The following is an 18,012-nucleotide window of genomic DNA, read 5'->3' as shown; positions in this document are numbered from 1 at the left end:
ATACGCTTGGTGCCCATCTTGTAGCTGCCTTTTGTACTTCTTCAATCTTATCTGTGTTTTTTGACATGAGGATTCCAGACTACTGATGCATACTCCAGGGTTGGTCTGGTGAATGATGTTATTATCTTTCTCAGCATGTCATAATTTATATATGTAAATGCTATTCTCATTTTAGGAAGCAATGTATACATGTTACGAACCTTCTCACTGATGTGGTCATCTGGAGTTAGTCTGTTACTGATAATCACTCCTAGGTCCTTCTCCTTTTCTGATATGTGTGAAGAAACTCATCTGAGTGAAGTTTGTGACTATGTGCATGCTGTACTTAGGGTATATGCTTAAGTCTTTATAATGTCGAGAACAAGAGTCCTTTACATATTATTATATACCAAAGAGGTTCTAGTTTTGTGTTTACTTATTATAATATTAGCAGCCTTTATATTTAGCGAATTATTTTGCCCTTTACTAGTAAGGAAATTTTTATTTAATATTCATGTTGGACAATTCTTGTATTATGTTTTGTTATGTGCTTTGTACTTTTGTCAATAAATTACTACTACTACTACTGTAGGGCTTTACTTCGTAACTTATAATCCCAATCTGGTCTTTTTTTCACTTTTACCAAACTTAATTACATGACACTTGTCCACATTCAACTTCATTTGCCATTTATTGCTCCATTCTTGAAGTTATTTAATTAATCTTATAGCTCCCTGCAAGAGTCTGTAAGCAGTTTTCCTTTGTATATTTGCATCATCAGCAAACATATCAAGATAGCTTTCATTTCCATTGTTGGTGTCCATGTCATTTATATATACTAAAAACATAATTGGTGCCAGCACCGAGCCCTGTAGCACTTCACAAGTGTGTTCTTGCTTAATTGTATTTTTACAGGAATGAGTCAAGCTTGTACTGTCCCGTGTTTTGAAATTTATGAATTGTTTTGGAAGTCAGGTATAATTATTCCCTTGTACAAAGGAAAAGGGGAAAAAGAAGTGTGTGGTAATCATAGGGGCATCTGTCTTCTTAGTATAATAGGAAAAGTTTATGGTAGGATACTTATTGACAGAGTTAGAGAAAGAACAGAGGAATTAGTTGGAGAAGAACAGGGAGGCTTTAGGAAGGGAAGAGGTTGTGTAGATCAGATATTCATTCTTAGATCTTTAGTGGAAAAGTTTCTAGAGAAGGGAAAGAAGTTGTATGCGGCCTTCATGGATTTGGAGAAAGCATATAACAGGGTGGATAGACAAGGATTGTGGAAAGTATTAAGAATATATAGAGTAGATGGGAAGTTGTTGAATGCTGTGAAGAGTATGTATGATGGTGCTAAGGCTGCAGTGCATGTGGATTGTGAACTGAGTGAATTTTTCTTTTTGAAGGTTGGGTTGAAACAGGGATGTGTCATGCCTCCATGGTTGTTCAATCTGTACATGGATGGGGTAATAAAAGAGGTACAAGGTAGGGCAGTGGATGTTGGAGCAACCCTAGTGAAAGAGGGCAGTGTTTGGAAACTCCCTGTACTGTTGTTTGCAGATGATACTGTATTGTTAAATGAAGATGAAGGGGAGCTGCAAGGCTTGTATTGTTAAGTGAAGATGAAGGGGAGCTGCAAGGCTTGGTGGATGAGTTTGGGAGAGTGTGTAAGAAACGGAATCTAAAGGTGAATATGGAGAAGAGTAAAGTTATGGTCTTCAAGAGAGGTGAAGTCAGTGAATGTTCAGTGAGGTTGGATGGTGAGGAAATGGAAAATGTGAGTATGTAAGTACTTGGGTAGTGTGATGAGTAAGGATGGAAGCTTGGAGGGTGAAGTGCTTGAAAGGGTACAGCAGGGAAGAAAGGTTGCTGGTTCCTTGAAAGCAGTGTTACGAAACAGGGAAGTGAGCATGGAAATGACAGTATTGTAATACCAGCTCTAACATATGGAAGTGAAGCTTGGACGTTGTTGGATGGGCACAAGTCAAGAGTGAGAGCAGTGGAAATGAGTTATTTGAGAGGAGCATGTGAAGTCACATAGAGAGACAGACCGACAAATGAGGAAGTGAAGGAGCATTGTGGTGTGGATGTGATAGGAAGCGATAGGAAAAACACGTTGAGGTGGTTGGCCTTGTGGAGAGGATGGAGAGTGAGAGACTGATGAGGAGAGTGTATGTGAGTGAGGTGGAAAAGGGGAGAGGGAGGGGGAGGGCAAGGATGAGATGGAGTGGAGAGGTATATGAGAGACGGAGATGTGAGTTGGAAGCAGGGCAGTGATTGCGGGGGACAGGGCGATGTGGAGGGGTTTTGTTTGTGGCCACCCGTTACGGATTGAGGTCTCTATCAATAGATAGATAGATACTGTGTACATGTTCCTTGCTTTTTCATTTATGTGGTCAGCCGGTGATAGTTTGTTACTATTAATCACACCTAAATCCTTTTCCCTTTCTGATGTTTGTAGGGTTGAACTTCCTAAAATATAGTCCCAGTCTGGTCTTTTTTCACTTTTACCAAATTTTATTACATGACAATAATTGAATTCCATTTGCCATCTGTTGCTCCATTCACGAAGCTATTTACTTCCTCTTGTAGCTCTGCGCAAGAGTCTGTATTTGTAATTTCCTTTTGTATTTTTGCATTATCAGCAAACATATTTAGGCAGCTTTCATTTCCAATGTTGCTGTCTGTGTCATTTGTATATATACAGTACGAAAAGCATAATTGGTGCCAGCACCTAGTCTTGTGGAACTCCAGCTGTCACTTCTCTCCATGATGAGTAATTTCCCCTTAGCACTGTTCCCATTTCCCTTTTACTGAGAAAATCTTGCATCCAGTCATACAGATTACCTTGGATTCCTCCTTGATTGTAAAGTTTCTGTAAAAGTCTTGTGTGGTACTCTGTCAAATGCCTTCTTGAAATCCAAATATATGCTGTTTACCCAGCCATCTCTTTTCTGTATTTTCTGCAACTTTGTCATAGTAAATAGGTTAATAACACATGATTTTCCCTTTCTAAAACCAAATTCTGTTCTTCCAGGTGATTACCCAATTTCTGTGTATCAGTTTTTCTAATATCTTGCCTACTGGTCAGCAATGCTGGTTGATAGCTAAGTGGATTTTGTCTATTTCCATTCATGAAAAGGGGGACAGTGTTTGCTTTCTTCCAAATATCAGGTACCAGTAGCTTCCTTGTCGTAAGGATTCTTTAAAAATTAAATGTAATGAACTGCCTACCACTTTTGCACATTCCTGTAACACCCAACAATTATCGCATCAGGGCCATTGGCTTTTCCCCTGTCTAATTTCCTTATCTCTTCCTGGACCTCGTGTTTTGTTATATGTATAGTTGTTAATGTGTGTGTGTGTGTGTAAGTAAAGTAAATGTGGTTGTAAGTAAAGTAAGTTTAGCTGGCTTTGGCTAGGCTAAGTATTGTTAGGCTAAGGGAGACTGGGTGAGAGTAGGCCTGTTTAAATATGTTTAGGCTACATCAGGTTAAGTTAGATTAAGTTAGATTAATTTAGGATGCCAACGGCCATACCACGTTGAGTACACCGCTTCCCGTTCGATCAGCGAAGTTAAGCAACGTTGGGTCTGGTTAGTACTTGGATGGGTGACCGCCTGGGAACACCAGATGCTGTTGGCATAACGTTCTCCCTACTTGTCGAGTGGGGTTGGTGGAGGATTAGTGCCCCTCCCTGTAAAACAATTAACTCTAAGCCGTTGGCCACCCCGTTTGGGATACATGGCGTCTGGCAATGAATGAATGAATGAGTAGGTTAGGTGAGATTGTGAGGCTAAACACAGACTGGATCAGATGAGGCTAAGGTAGATTAGGCTGGGTATTTAGGTTGGATTACACCATTCTAGGTTCAGCAGGGTTCAGTAAGACTAAATCTGGAGAGGTTAGGTGAGACTTGGCTAAACTAGGTTAGTGAGAAAAAACAACAGGTTTCTATAACCAGACATCTTAACTTCACCGCGTTCTCCAACATTTAGCTGCCCTCCCTCCAACTGACATCATCCTTAAGTCACCCAGTCCCTGCACCTCATACCCTGCCTCCCCCTGTCCTTTGCCTCTGCACCTCATTCACGTACACTCTACTGCAGGGGGTGGGCGACAGGGTAATGTGTGTGGTATGAGAGCTAATGTATGAGGTATATTACCGATTTTTCACATGAATGTTGTAAGTTTCAGTGGACAAGATGTAAAACCATGTACAGTATCATGTATACTGCACCAAATGCAACAATTTTAAGAGCAAATTGGCATATTTTTCTTTACGTTGAAGTCTGGGGTAATTTCATTTTTACTCAGATAAATTTTGGGTAATACCTTAAAAAAGTTTCCACTCCCTTGTTCTGCTGTTTAGCTTCTTCACATAATTAATCTCCGGATACTTCTTTCCTCAGCTCAGGATGGCATTCGTGCATGAAGAATATCGCCCTGTGGTTACCAAGTTCACCTGTGACCAGTGTGGCGCTGTGTTGACAGCTGACCAGCTCAAGCAGCACCTCACATTCAACCCAGACTATGTCGGCCCACGACCTTTCTGTGCCCAAGATGTATCGTAAGTACCAGGCAGTATATTTTGGTTTGTGTGTGTGTGTTCTTACCTAATTGTATCTTTACAGGAATGAGTCAAGCTCGTACTGTCCCGTGTCTTAAACCATATTTATCGTACATATCCTTAAATTTGTGAATTGTTTTGGCACACACTATTTCATTCGGTAGTGCATTCCATTGATCAATTGCTCTGTTTGGGAAACTGAATTTCCTTACATCTTTATCACCTCTCTTCTTATGCATTTTTTTGCAGTGTCCTCTTGCTGATGCTTCCCCCATATGTTAAGTAATCATTTACGTCTATGTTCTCCTTCCCTGATGAGCATTTACATAGCATTATCATGTCACCTCTTTTGCTGTAGTGTTGGTAGATTCAGTTTATTTAGTCTTTCTTCGTAGCTTAGGTCCCTTAAGCTTGGTATCCATCTTTTAGCGACCGTTTGAACTTTTTCAATCTTGTCTATGTGTTTTTGAGATGAGGACTCTAGACTACTGATGCATACTCCAAGGTTGGTCTAATGAATGATGTTATTATCCTTCTTAGCATGTCTTCATTTATGTATGTGAATGCTATTCTCATATTTGCAAGCAGTGTATACATGTTCCGTACCTTCTCACTGATGTGGTCAGCCGGAGATAGTCTGTTATTGATAATCACACCTAGGTCCTTCTCTCTTTCTGATGTGTGTAGGGTTTTATTTCCTAACGTATAATCCCAGTCAGGTCTTTTTCCACTTTTACCAAACTTGATTATATGACACTTGTCCACATTGAATTTCATTTGCCATGTATTACTCCATTCATGAAGTTTATTTAATTCTTCCTGTAGCTCTTTACAAGAGTCTGTGTTAGTAATTCTCCTTTGTATTTTTGCATCATCTGAGTGAAGAGATCTGTTTTATCAGTAGAAGAAATTGCTACAGAGCCATCAGAGTAGAAAAGGGAAGGGAAGGATGATGAGGTAAAGTTGTTAGAAAGGTTTTTGGCAAGGTGCCAGAAGGAGCGGGAAGAATTTGAGTTAGAGAGTTGAGAACACTTAGTACGGATTAAATTATTTTTAGCAGAGCGAAGAACAGACTTAGCACGATTCCGGGCAGAAACGTATAAAAGATGTGATTCAGGGGTGGGTTGGCTCCGGTACCTTTTATAGGCCCTCTCCTTGTTGCGGACAGCATTAGAACAAACGTGATTAAACCAAGGCTTTCGTGCATTAGTCAAAGGATATGAGAAAGGAATGTATGCTTCCATGCCCGAAAGAATAACCTCTGTAATGCGCAAGGCACACCCAGATGGGTCCCGGCCACGGAAGCAATAATCATTCCAGGGAAAGTCAAAGAAGTACTGCCTGAGGGCCTCCCAGTCCGCGGCTCCAAAGTGCCACAGACGACGTTTCTTTGGAGGGTCCGCAGGCCGTACTGTAGCGATAGGACAGGTTAAGGTGATAAGGTTGTGATCGGAGGAGCCCAACGGAGAGAAAAGATTAACAGTGTAAGCAGAAGGATTAGTTGTAAGGAAGAGGTCAAGTATGTTGGAACTCTCACCAAGGCGATCAGGGATACGGGTAGGGTGCTGTACAAGCTGCTCTAAGTCATTAAGGATAGAAAAGGTGTAGGCTTGTTCACAAGGTGGATCAGTCAAAGGAGAGGAGCCAAAGGTGGTGGTGAACATTGAAATCTCCTATAATGGAGATTTCAGAGAAAGGAGAAATGGATAGAATGTGTTCCATCGTAGAAGTAAGATAGTCAAAGAATTTTTGATAGTCAGTAGAATTAGGGGATAAGTAAACAGCACAGATATATTTAGTCAGAGAATGACAGGAAAGCCGAAGCCAGAGTGTAGAGAATTCAGAAGACTCAAGTTCAGGAACACGAGAGGAAGATAAGTTGTTGCATCTATATACACAACAGCCACCTTTGGCGTTGAAATGAGTATAGAGAAAGTAGGAAGATACAGAAAATGGTCTGCTTTCAGTTGCCTCAGACAGCTGAGTCTTAGTTAGAAAAAGAAGGTGAGGTTTAGAGAAGGAGAGGTGGTGCTCAACTGAGCGAAAGTTAGAGGATAGGCCGCGAATGTTGCAGAAATGAAGAAGAAGAGAGTCAGACAGTGGTTCCAGGCATCTTGAGTTGTCACCGGGAGAGGGGCAGAAGATGGGGGCATTTATGGTCCCCTCCCCCCTGGGGACTCCGAGGCTATGTTATTTGATGCCATTTTTTCTTTTTAAATTTTGTAAAGGAAGTGTGGTGTGTACTGTGCATGTAGTTTGGTGTTGATAGTTAGAGAAACTTGTATTGGAGAGCATGCTGGTCTACTCTCTGTGTTACTGAGACACTGAAAAAGTTCAGCAAAGGGGGATGGTCAGGAACTAGTCCTGAGGGCTGATGAAATGGGAGCTTCAGCTCTCCCTATCATCAGCTTTCCATCCACCTTGGGAGTACTGCCCTGCTCGACTGGTGCTACAAAAAACTAGTTAGAGGAAATGTTTGGGAGAGTATGCTGCTCTACTTTCCATGTTACTGTCACACTGAAAAGGTCAGCAAAGGGGATGAGGGGATTCCTCAAAATTTTCTTCTGATGATTTGGTTGACATATGTATATAACAATGAGCTTTGGTCAGTTTTTGACCATTGTTGTCCTGAGGCAGTAAAAACAATCATTGTATGTGATAATTCTCCGTGGTATGGTCCATCCATTAATTCTTTGTGTATACAACGTAGAAATGCAGAACGTGAGTGGTGCTGGCAGCGGACAAAATTAACTCGTTAGCTTTATGTTTTTGCGAGAAGGGCAGTCGTTCACACTATAAAAGCCCAAAAGGCTAGGTACAGTATTATCAAAGTAAAGTTGATTCATGTGGTGGTGATAAAAAAAAACTGTCTGCAGTTGTGAACGATAAGGTTGGTCGGAGGAATGTAATTGTTAAACCAACATCTGTATCTGATACCCAATTGGCTTCTGATTTTGCTTCATTTTTTACGACTAAGATGTTTCGCATAAGAAGTGATTTAGACAACAGTTCTCCTAGTGAAGTGTACTCAGTTGATTCCAGTCATGGTGCACCGGGGATCATTTGCTTCAACATTTCATCCGGTGGATGTAAACAAAGTCAAATGTTACATTTTGCTCACTCGATCCATGTAACATGTCACAACTGCCTGATGTGTACGAGGACGCCACAGAATTTATCTGCAGCATAATAAATAGATGCTTCTTAGAAAGTAATTTTGTTCAGTCTGAGAAACATGCTTTGCTTAGGCCCCTAATTAAGAGACCTGGCCTTGTTGTTGACAGCATGATAAATTATCGCCCTGTCTCTAACCTGTCTTTCTTATCCAAGATTATTGAGCGGGCCATTCTTAATCAACTCATTACCACTACTGGAACATAACAGAGTTGTTCCTGTTGTTCTGTCAGCATACAGAAAATACCATGCAACTGAAACTGCATTAACAAGGATTCATATTGACTTGATGGCAAACACCTGTAGTGGGATGTCCTCTCTCCTAGTTCTGTTGGATCTGTCTGCAACTTTTGATACAGTAGATCATAAACTATTGTTGGATGATCTGTATTTTTATGGCGTTCGTGATAGTGCCCTTTTGCTCCTTAAGTCGTATCTGTCGGACAGATCTCGGAGAGTGGTTGTTGATTACACTAGCTCTGATTCTGCTCCCCTTCTATTTGAAGTCCCTCAAGGATCAGTTTTGGGTCCAATTCTATTTACTGTCTACACAAGTAGTTTATCGTCTTTACTTGATGCTCACGATGTGTCCTATCATTTTTATGCTGACACTCATTTCTATGTTAAGATGTCAGATATCAACGATATTAAAACTAAGCTTGAATCTCTATGTCTGATATTAAGATTTGGATGGCTAGGAGGAAACTTAATCTGAATGATGGGAAAACTAAGATCATCATCATTAAAGGAAACAGAAGGGGTGATTACACTGGTAATGCCCTGGCATTGAACAATTGGCGGGTAACAGCTTCATCCAGTCAGTTCTGTTCGAAATCTGGGTATTTATTTTGATTCAAAGTTAGATTACAAAGAACATATTGATCAAATTGTCAGAGGGTGTAACTTGCATATCAGAAATCTGTTCACTGTGAGAAAATTCCTGAAGAGACGTTGCCTCTTAACATTGGTCCATGCAGTGGTCTTGTCTCATGTTGATTATTGTAATTCACTGTTGATTGATCTTCCAAATAATATCCTAACAAAAGTTCAGTCTGTGTTGAACAGGGCAGCAAGGCTTATCTTTGGTCTCCCATCAAGAACCTCAACTACCCCATTCCTAATTGAGTTGCATTGGTTACCAGTAAAGGCTAGAATTGATTTTAACCTGTGTCTTATTACATTCAAGGTTCTTAAGTTTGGTGAACCGAAGTATCTTGCTGAATTGTAAAAACTCCCATCGGCATACCCAGGTGTGATGTTATGCAGTGAAGATGATTCCTTGCGTCTTGATGAGCCTGGAGCCATTCTCCAGTCATCTTTCTCTGATTGTTCTTTTGTGTATAGAGCCTTTAGATTATACAACAGATTGCCATTGTGTCAAGTGGGGTTGGTGGAGGATTAGTGCCCCTCCCTGTAAAACAATTAACTCTAAGCCCTTGACCACCCCGTTTGGGATACATGGCGTCTGGCAATGGATGGATGGATAGATTGCCATTGTCCATGAGACAACTTTCTTCTGTTGAATCCTTTAAGAGACAGCTGAAAGCCTTTCTTTTTTCAAAATGCAATGATCTGGAGAGGTACTGTGACGGATGATTATAAGGTTTAATTATTGCCGTTTTCATAAGTATATATACAGCTACTGCAAATTGACTAGGACCTCCCCTCACAAGGTATTAAAAAACACAGAAATTATAGTATATCACAATGTTTGTTCATGAAATGCCATTCATTAATATGAAATCATGTTTCCCTTGTTTTTCAGGACCAGTTGGATGCGATTAGTCATGGAATCGCTTAGATCTCTAAAATAATCAAGGGACATTTCTCTGCACCAAACATTTGTCAGTTCAGTCATGAGATTGTCCAAATTGGATGTCTTCTCCTCTGCCATGATTTTCTTCATCTTTTCCCAGCAGTTTTATAGGATTTAGATCCGGACTGTTGCCAGGCCAGTCAAGGACCTCAATCCGATTATCCTGAAGCCATTTTGTCACCTTTCTTGACTTGTGACATGGAGCTGAATCGTGCATGAAAAAGTTGCACCCATGAATAGCAAAATAGTTTAACAAATGTTCTTTCAGAACTTGAATGTAACGGCCACCATTCGTCATCAAGTTCTTAGGAAGAAAGTAGAGGCCTCCCCTTCCCATTTCACCTGAGAAACACCCCCATACCATTACTGATTGTGGGTGCTTAACAGTTGGCACCATGTAAGCAGGGTCATATCGTATTTAGGAGGCAGGGTGACGAACCTTGGCAGAACGCACCTGGAACACTTGAAATGCGCTTTCATTGGAAAACATAACTTTTCTCCACTCATCCGATATCCAGTGTGCATAATTCTTGGCCAACTGAATGCGCTGCTTCTTCATGCGTTCAGTGAGAAGTGGTTTCTTGGGTGCAGTGGGGCATGGCAAACCCAGCTCCTTCTGCAAGCGGTATTGGATAGTTCGAATTGAGACGTCTTGTAACAGCTGGGGCTGCATTCTCTTCAATTCTGCTGCTGTCAGTCAAGGATTCTTGATTACTTCCCTCTTCAGAAGCGTACTGTATCTGTACCTCTGGAAGTCGTCCTCTTCATTCCATCATCATGCTTATGCTCTGGTGGCAGGCCGTGCTCTGCAGCAAGACTCTTCGTGATGGTTGACTTTGTGCGTCCAGTACATTCACAAATCGTGTTGATAGAGACATCCTGCCTCCCTCAATGATACGGATCCTCTCATCCCTTGAGCAGCACTTTCCAGGCAAGACAACTCGATTCTAGGAAAATAACAGGGCAAGCAATGCATAAGAAAAAAAAGGGAGTGCAAGCTCGGAGCGACGGGAACATATACAGTACTCCAATTCTCGCTTCTAGGCAAGCACTGACGTGCTGAGTGTTTCACCACCTCCCGCCAACACCAGAGGAGTTGTCAGTTACTTGCTTGTCCAAAAAATTCACTTAGTAGAGGTGGAAACACAAAGCAAGGACAGACAACTCTCCCATAGCAATTCTAAGTTTAGGTCCTAAGTCATTTTGCAGTGGGTGTATGTATATGTGTGTGTATATACATATATTTGTGTGTGTGTGTATATATATGTATATATTTTTTTACTGATGTAGCTTGTATTATAGCTTATATGAGAGATGTCACAATTCTTGTAATTGTTAAAATAACGTGTATGTATGTCGAGTGCTAGTGAATTCCCAAAGGAAGAACTGGCGCTTTTGAGACACAAGAGACCAGGTTATTGTTATTATTATTATTATTATTATTATTATAGTCTGCCTTTTTTCCATCCTCTTGCAACCTTTCTACCCTCCTTGGACTACTACCTCCTGTCCAGTGCTCCTCCTTTTCCTCCATTGCACTTGAACCCTGATGTGAATCTTGAGTGGTGGTCAGAAAGTCCATTCCCCCAACCTCAGTATGCTCTTGCATCCAATACATACCTTATTGTGCCATCCACACACACATAATACAATCATTACTTTCCATTCAGTCAGTTCACCACCCACTCTAAAGAGGGCATTGGCTATCACCAACCTCCTCCCTGCACAGGTGTCCACTAGAGCACTGCCATTCTCATCCACCTTGCAGGCACACCTCACTCACCAACCACTCCATCCACCTTCACATTCCCTACTTTTCCCTTCATATTTCCAGTCAAAAACACTCCCTTATTCCTTTCAGACATTTTCATGCACACTTACACAGTTGCCCAGAACTCTTCTTTCACTCTGCTTGCACGATCTTGCGTTGGCACATACACACACACACACACACACTGTCATCCATGTTTGTAATCCTACTTTCAATCTTACCCACACAATCCTGGAACCACCTGATCCATACTTTCTTATATTCTCCTTCCACCTTTTGCATGCAGCAATAAATACTCTCTCTTTTTCCGTCTCAGTATCACCTACTGCCACATATATACCCCATCTATACTCCCACTCTCTCACACTCTTACTTCCTCATTTAGTCTCAGTTAATCACATATGTCCACTTTTGCACCCTCAAGTACCAACAGGCTCTCAAAGCAACCTTTGATGGAACAGCTGGATATAAAGAGTCTTAGTGAAATTCAGGTTAAGCACGCTGAATGCTGAGAGGAGGGTATCATAGGGGAATTAATATACCATTTTTTTTTTTATTTCTAACACACAGAACAAACAATCATCTAAATAGTTTCTAGTGCACAGTAAATCTTTTAAGCCATTTGTATAACTGTTACCTGATGTATTTAACAGGCGAACTCAGAAGATTCGTGTCTGCACGTTTGTTTGCCAGCGCTGTGGAGTGAAATGCCCGTAAGTTATTAGCGATTGTATCTGTAAGTAATGTTAAAGTTGCTTTCATTGCTTTAACTTTCATTATTTCAACATATGGATGTTATACTATGGTGTGGCATGAAAATGAAATGTCAAGAGTAAGAGCAGTGGAGATGGGACTGCTGAGGAATATATGTGGAGTACAGAGGGTGGGTAGGATGCAGAACAATGTGATTCGTGAAAGATGTGGAGTGAGGAAGTCCTTGGACATCAGAATGGAAGAGAGTGTACTGAGATGGTATGGTCATGTGGAGAAAATGGATAACAATAGAGTGGTGAAAAAGGTATACTGTATATGAGCAAATTTGAATGAGGGAGGAGGTGAGGTAGCCCAAGGAGAAGGTGGAGAGAGATTGTGGATGAGTGTGTGAGGAAGAGAGGATTGGAAGTCAATGAGGCTAGGGAACTGACAAGAGATCGAGCTGGCTGGATGAATGTTGTGAGGAGAAGTGCATGATCATGGATTTGGCATCCCTTTTTAACGTGGCAGCGTTCAGAGTGATTCAATCGGATACGTTTACATGAAGCTATAGAATGTGGTGAATGTTTTTGACGTATCCGATAGAGCCAGGATTCTGGGGGTTTGAATGATGAGTGAATGGAAGCGTGGCCCAATGGATTGGGCAGATTTGGGCTTTCTGGACATTGCTGCTTCTCACCCTGCCCTAGGATGGGAAGGGAGGTCTGGATGATGATGATCTGAAAGTAATACCTCCTGCCATTGAAAAATGAAAAATCTCTCTCTCTTTAATGCTGAGGACTGCAGCATAACAGTATATCATAGCTCACCATCCTTAGTGATTTTCTTTTGCATTTTACAATTTCACATTTTGCTTCAGGTTAATTATATGCCTTCAGTGTTGACATCAGTAACGTAAATGAAGATATTGTGGTGTAATGTGCAGTATAAATTATTAAGGAAAAAGGGTTACAATCTCACCAATGACCCATTGATGACTTCTCCTAACATGCAGACTCTCTTTCGTCGTACTTCACAGAATGCGGAAGTGCCAGACCCACGTGCACTGGGAGAGGCAGCCAGCACAACGGGCAGTTACCGAAGTGGACCTTGTCTCGTCCAGTGAAGAAGAAGAGGCTGGCCTTATGTCCAGTGACGAGGACAAGGTCATCACAATATCAAGTGACAGTGATGACGAGCATCCACCTGCTCGTGAAGACACTTCGGAATTGAAAGAAGAAGGAAGCCCTAGTGGTAATGTATTTTTTTTTCCACCTGATGGAACTGGACCACTCATGCGTTTGTTGCTAGTTTCCATTTTATGTTATATATTCCTCTTTTTCTTTAATTTGTTGATAATGATGATAATGTTTCAGTGATCCCGGGCCCAAGAAAAAGAAAGCCATCAGAGCCAGCCCAAGAAGACCCATGTCCCAAGAAGCTGTTGCTACAGCCTGGTACGTCAAGCGTGGGGGATGTGCCTGTATCTCAGCAGCAGCAGCCCTCAACCAGCAGTGCCCCTCCACAGCACCAGGAGCAGCCCACAACCAGCAGCGGTGCCCCTGTACAGCAGCAACAGCCCTCGACCAGCAGTAACATCTCATCACAGCCGTCTACCACAGAGGCTGGCCAGTAAGTACAGGTCCATGAGGGTGTACATCTGAGGGTTGGTTGGGGTTTGTAGATCCATGTGTCTTACTCCCATCAGATGAAAGCAAACAAGTCATAGCAACCAAGGAGATTCATTCCCATGGTACCTTATAACCAAGACTCATTGACTTTCATATAATCACAACTTGAAGTTATACGTGTGGTCAAGTTGCCTCAGATGAAAACAACTGACCATAACTCTTCCTTTCATTTATTTATTCATTTATTTAATGAGATATGAAAAATTTGAATATATAATTCTATCATTTTTTGGCTTACGGAACCCTACCTCACTCTAGATGATGATGATTATGATTTTCTTTTATTTCCAGGTCAGCCTTTATGGGACAATTGAGGGCCAGTGAACCATTCCGATTTTTTCTCAACCAAATTCCTGGCAGGCAGGCTGACCCTATGAGTGTCACTTTTTCCAACCTACTGAGCTCAGCAATGGGGACCCTGGTTGAGTCATTACAGGTATATTTTGTTTTGCTTTTGTTGTGTGTGTGTGTGTGTGTGTGTGTGTGTATGTGCTTTGATAATTTTTAGCGATGGAGAGAGAGAGACGCTTCACGTGAAAGCACTGAAATAACTAGACAGTTCACTGCCTGGTTATGTTTTTCTTCTCCCCTATCCTGTGACCAGAGTGCCGTAAGCCAAAGGTGTCTACCCTGCGGTCCACAGTCCTTTATTTGGAGGCTAGGGGAGGAGCTTAGGCAGTGGAGTCAGGTGGTTATATCACTGTCACCAGGTGCAGGTGTCCTTCTCCAACTATTCACAGAGTTATTCAGTTTATGATAACCTTCATTAACACCTTCATTACACACTGTTTTCCTAAGCCCCTTTAACCCCTAATACGCGGCCAATGGACAGCCGACCCCCCCCGGGTGGCGGGGTTCAGTCGCAGTCTGAGTACCTGTAGGAAAATATTAACCAAAAATCAGAGATTAACCCTAGAACATTATACATGGTATGGCAGATAGTACTTACATTCAGCTTTCTCCAGAGACAGGTGTTGAGCCTTCGTGGACTACCCAAGGACTTGTGGAGACTTGCAAAGTTGGGTAACCAAATCTTCACTTTCACACCTCCAGCAACCCGGTTTCCCCTCTACCACAGCCTCATTCTGTCACAGTAAACTTTATACTACAGCGTACATGTAGTTTGGAATCCGTATTTGTACAATAAGCACTGAAAATAAGGCTAAAATCAACAAAGCGTACGGCTGACATGCAGCGTGGCGGCGGTCTTCCCTTCACTCAACAAACATTTCCATTTTCACAGCTAAAAACATGTATATTACATTATTTTCAATCATATTACTTCCCAAAAGATCACCACGGCGCGCTTTTTATTCTGCCTTACGCCCGCCACTTTATTTTCGTTCTTGTCGGCTGCTTGCACTGACTCGGAGGAGCTAGAACTCGCCATAATGTCACTTTGAAAGCCTGCGGTAAACTGACGCTAGACAGGGGCAAACCGTGCGAAAAAAAGCTAGTGTGACAACTGGGGAAACAAGCGTTTCCTATTAGCATAAACTGCTTGTGAGAGGAGAGCGCAGATTTACAGTTCTGAGCAGTCAGAGCACTGCCATGTATCACAGCCAGGCTGGCCGGGCCATGGTGGGGGGGTGGAAGGGGGAAAAAACGTGATACTTGGCGACAACGGAGGTCAGTAGTACAAAGGTAAAGTATGCTAATTGTAGCTAAAGGGTGGTGGTACTGATAGACAATACCAGCTGGAGCCTGCTTGCCCGCGGTTATTCAAAATTTACTAGAATCGCAAACGCGACAATCCGCCGTTATGTCCTTTTTGGCGAGCGTCGCAAACGCGACACCCCGCATTTTAGGGGTTAACCCTAGTGCTGTTTTTATATAATTTTTAATTCAGCTTATGGGAGACCTGCCCCTTTCACCTCTGTTGCAGGACAGGTGTAGTCAGACAAAGATCTATCTATTGCCAGATGCGTTAATCCTATACGGGATGGCCACAAACAAATTGCCTCCACATCACCCTGTCCCCTGCCATGTCACTGCCCTGGTCCCAACACACACACCCCTCTCTCATATACCTCTCCACTCCATCCCTCCATCTCATCCTTGGCCTTCCCCTCCCTCTCTCCCCCTCCACGTCACTCTCATACACTGTCCTCATCAGTCGCTCACTGTCCATCCTCTCCACAAGGCCAAACCACCTCAGTGTGTTTCTTGTAATGCTTCCTATCACATCCACATCACAACACACCTTTACATCCTTATCAGTCTCTCTCTCAATGTGACTCCACATGCTTCTCTTAAATAATTCATTTCCACTGCTTTCATTCTTGACTTGTGTCCCTCCAACAATGTCCAAGCTTCACTACCATACGTTAGACTTGGTATCACAATACTGTCGTGTAGTAACTTTTTTGCTTCCATGCTCACTTTCCTGTTTCTTATCACAGCTTTCAAGGAACCAGCAACCTTTCTTCCTTGTCGTACCATTTCAAGCACTTCACCCTCCAGACTTCCATCCTTACTCATCACACTACCCAAGTACTTAAATGCACTCACATTTTCCATTTCCTCCTCATCCAACCTCACTGTACATTCACTGACTTCATGCAGCCATGACTTTTAGTTCCATCTTATGAACACAGACAAGCTGTAACTATCTTTTCCTCACTGACAGATCACTTGTACAGTGGATATGGACTTCCTGACCGAGGAGTACCGAGCTGCAGGAGTCCTCCACCTCCCCCTGACAGTCGTGTGTTCGAAGCGTTTGAGGAGCAACACATATGACCCAGCCGACCATCCACAGGTCAATGAGATCAAGGTGTGTTATTTGGCATCTGTTTACATCAGCTTACCCATTTAGACCTATTTTCAGTACCATTTGTGTGTGTATTATACATTATTTACACTTACTCCCATTTTATTACCGGTACATATTAGCGCCTTTATTTACGCCTAGTGACAGTGTCTGTTTACAGTTATTCTGTACATAATTTACTCATACCATTTTACTCTGACTAAAATTACCATCTCTTCATTATGGAGTTGTAGCAAGAGATTAACGTTAGGATATAATTCTAGTCATGAAAAAGTTGTACGGAAAAAAGTATAGAGCTACAGTATTGTCTTATTCTGCCAGTGAGCTACATCAGAGAAGGTGTAAAAGGACATAAGTTTGGGCCATGTTAAGGTGAAGCACTTTAGTTATTTACACTTAGAATATGACCAGTGGTGCTTGTGTTTCATCCCAGGTCCATCTAAAGAACTTATATGCAACACATCATTCAAAAATGATGGTTTTTCACTACAAAGAAGGAGTGAGGGTCGTTGTACACACCGCCAACTTGGTGCCTGGCCAGGTTGTCAATGGGTATTGGATCTCGCCCCTGTTTCCTGCCCTGGGTGAGTTTTTTATTATTATTCTCCTTGTTCTTATCATTCTTGTTATTTTTTATTATTATCATTATTATTATTATTTTGTGGGAGGTGGGGGCACTCACCATCCTCTCACTTGATGTAGTGCTGCTCTCGGGTGTCTGCCCTGTCCTCTCTTCCATCGTTCTTTCGTTCCACCCTCTTCTTTCTTTCTTTCCTTCGGTCTTTCCTTTCCACCCTTCTGCCTACAGGTGACTTTACACTCCCTCTTCTGTCTTTCTTCATTCTTTCCTCTTCCTTCTGCCTGTGGGTGACTCTACACTGAGTGACAAGCCAAATGGTTCCCTGTACACCAGGAAACCATTTACTACGCTGGGTGGTAACCATATAACCAGATTTTGGCGCCTGGTGGTTTAGTGAGTAATTATTGCGCTCCAGTCGGATTGAACCGGTTCAGGTTTCTATCCAAGGGGTGGTTGGGGTTGATTGCTCATGTAATGCCACTCAGGGATGAGTGAGGCTGGTCACTCTCATCTTAAATGTCAGGACCAACTTGCTAGCCCTGGGCTCCTATGCTCCTCACGGGGCAACGTAGGATTGGCTGATGGATGGACGGATTATTATTATTCATCCATCCATCATCCAGTCCTAAGTTGCCCCATGAGGAGAGTAGGAGCCCGGGGCTAGGCAGTTGGTCCTGACATTTAAGATGAGAGTGACCAGCCTCACTCATCCCTGAGTGGCACTACATGAGCAATCAACCCCAACCATCCCTTGGATATAAACCTTCACCGGCTCAATCCGATTAGAGTGCAATAATTACCCACTAAACCACCAGGCACCAAAATTTGGTTATATAGTTACCACCCAGCGTAGTAAATGGTTTCCTGGTGTACAGGGAACCATTTGGCTTATCATTTAGTGTAGAGTCACCCACAGGCAGAAGGAAGAGGAAAGAATGAAGGAAAGAAAGACAGAAGAGGGAGTGTAAAGTC

The 18,012-nt window shown here is 42.2% G+C and overlaps 1 non-coding gene across 1 annotated transcript; it reads left to right on the top strand.

The window, feature by feature from the left end:
• The first annotated feature begins 3,498 nt into the window (after positions 1 to 3,498).
• On the top strand, positions 3,499 to 3,617 carry LOC145417283 (5S ribosomal RNA). Its single transcript, XR_013900489.1, has one exon. It is a non-coding gene; the product is annotated as a 5S ribosomal RNA (ribosomal RNA).
• Positions 3,618 to 18,012: the final 14,395 nt, after the last annotated feature.

This window comes from Coenobita brevimanus, chromosome 109 (assembly GCF_032717465.1).
Source record: "Coenobita brevimanus isolate Jiangsu-jjx chromosome 109, ASM3271746v2, whole genome shotgun sequence".
In the NCBI taxonomy this organism is placed as follows: Eukaryota; Metazoa; Arthropoda; class Malacostraca; order Decapoda; family Coenobitidae; genus Coenobita; species Coenobita brevimanus.
The sequence above is the reverse complement of the archived record's forward strand: the minus strand, read 5'-3'. Positions and strand labels throughout refer to the sequence as shown.